This window comes from Saimiri boliviensis, chromosome 13 (genome assembly GCF_048565385.1).
Source record: "Saimiri boliviensis isolate mSaiBol1 chromosome 13, mSaiBol1.pri, whole genome shotgun sequence".
In the NCBI taxonomy this organism is placed as follows: domain Eukaryota; kingdom Metazoa; phylum Chordata; class Mammalia; order Primates; family Cebidae; genus Saimiri; species Saimiri boliviensis.
The window spans coordinates 48,213,976-48,215,700 of NC_133461.1; the positions used below are offsets into that span (position 1 = coordinate 48,213,976).

Sequence of the window (1,725 nt, forward strand, 5' to 3'; positions counted from 1 at the left end):
TTTTCTTTTCTTTTTTGTTTCTGTAGTTTCTCTCTTAATGCTTTGCGCAGAAAAGAAAGACAATTTTACAACTCCCTCTCAAAACTTAAGCCTTTAGTATAAAATTGAATGAAAGGCAAGAGCAGATAATTTACAAAGTAGAAGATAAAAATGTTAACCAACTCATCAAAAATGTCCAGTCTCATCATTTCACTAGTTTTAAAAACATTCCTTTGAATGTTATTCTTTCATTTCAACATTTAATTAAAGGCTAATATTCATTAAACCTTCATGATAAAAGAACAAGTATTTTGTATGTTCTTTTTTCAATATTTTAAAAAATATTTTATAAAATATATTTTATAAGTAAAAAATATGTATCAAAATAACCTTTATTAAGTCTACTTTCATGGAAGCCATAAAAATAGTGCATATTTTCAAGTACTGCCTAGAAATGCTTATTTTAAACATAGATACATTGTATCCATAAACTAAAATACAGCATATTACATGTAAGTGAATAATAAACCACGAGTCAAAGAAATGAAAGTTATTAAAAATTGGAAAGAAAAAATAAAATTGTTCATATTAATAGATGATATGACTCTCTGAATGAAAATCTTAAAGGATCAATAAACATCAATACATCTCCTAGAAGTAATACAAGAGTTCAGAAAGGTTATAGAAGAGAATATCAACACACAACAGTCACATTTCTATACACTAACATGTAGATACATAGGTATACACTTAATTAAACATGTAGGGTGTCTATATTTTGAAAATTATAAAATGCTTCTTAAAAATCAAAGACCTGAATAAGTGGAAGGAAAGAGTATCCAGAATTTGGAAGACTCAATGTTGTACATATGTCAGTTTTCCCAAACTTAATCTATCTGTTTAGTGAAATTCCTATCAAAATCCCAAGAAGGCATTTATAGACGTAGACAAACTAATTCTACAATTAATATGTAAGACACTGGTCGTAAAATAGCTAAAAGAAAAAAAATCTTGACAAATAAGAAAACAGCAGACACTCTGGTTTCTCTTCAGATCGCATAAATCTTTTGCCTTTTCCTTAAGATTTCCTTGGAAAGGAACAATTCTGAGTCTTTATCCAATTTTTGGAGAACTGGTTTCAGCAAGGCCACATGTAAAAAAAAAAAAAAAAAAAAGAGAGAGAGAGAGAATACAGCAGAAAGAATCTTACTATTACTACTAGGCTTACCAAATAGCTATATTAATCAAGACTGTGTAGTTTTGACTACAGCAGTGAATACACAAACATATACATGTGATTAAAATTGTATTAAACTGAATTCACATGCATATGAGCACATCTGAGCACAATTAAAACTGGAAAATTCTAAATAAGATCAATGGATTGCAGCAATGTCAATATCTTGATTGCAATATTGAATTATACTTTTTAAGATGTTACAATTAGAAGAAACTAGAAAAACTGTACAATAGATGCTGATATATTTTTATAACCATAAGTGAATCTAAAATTATCTCAATAAATCTTGTAAAATTTTAGCTGGATGCTGTGGCTCATGACTGTATCCCAACATTTTGGGAGGCCAAAGTGGGCGAATTGTTTAAGGCCAGGGGTTCAAGACCAACCTGGGCAACGAAGCAAGACCCCATCTCTACAAAAAAATAGGCCAAGCATGGTGCCTCATGTCTGTAATCTCAGCACTTTGGGAGGCCAAGGCAGGCAGATCATGAGGTCAAAAGATTGAG

At 30.3% G+C, this 1,725-nt stretch overlaps 1 non-coding gene across 1 annotated transcript; it reads left to right on the forward strand.

Moving 5' to 3' along the window:
* The first annotated feature begins 1,012 nt into the window (after nt 1-1,012).
* On the forward strand, nt 1,013-1,128 carry LOC120361783 (U5 spliceosomal RNA). Its single transcript, XR_005577898.1, has one exon. It is a non-coding gene; the product is annotated as a U5 spliceosomal RNA (small nuclear RNA).
* The last annotated feature ends 597 nt before the right edge of the window (nt 1,129-1,725 follow it).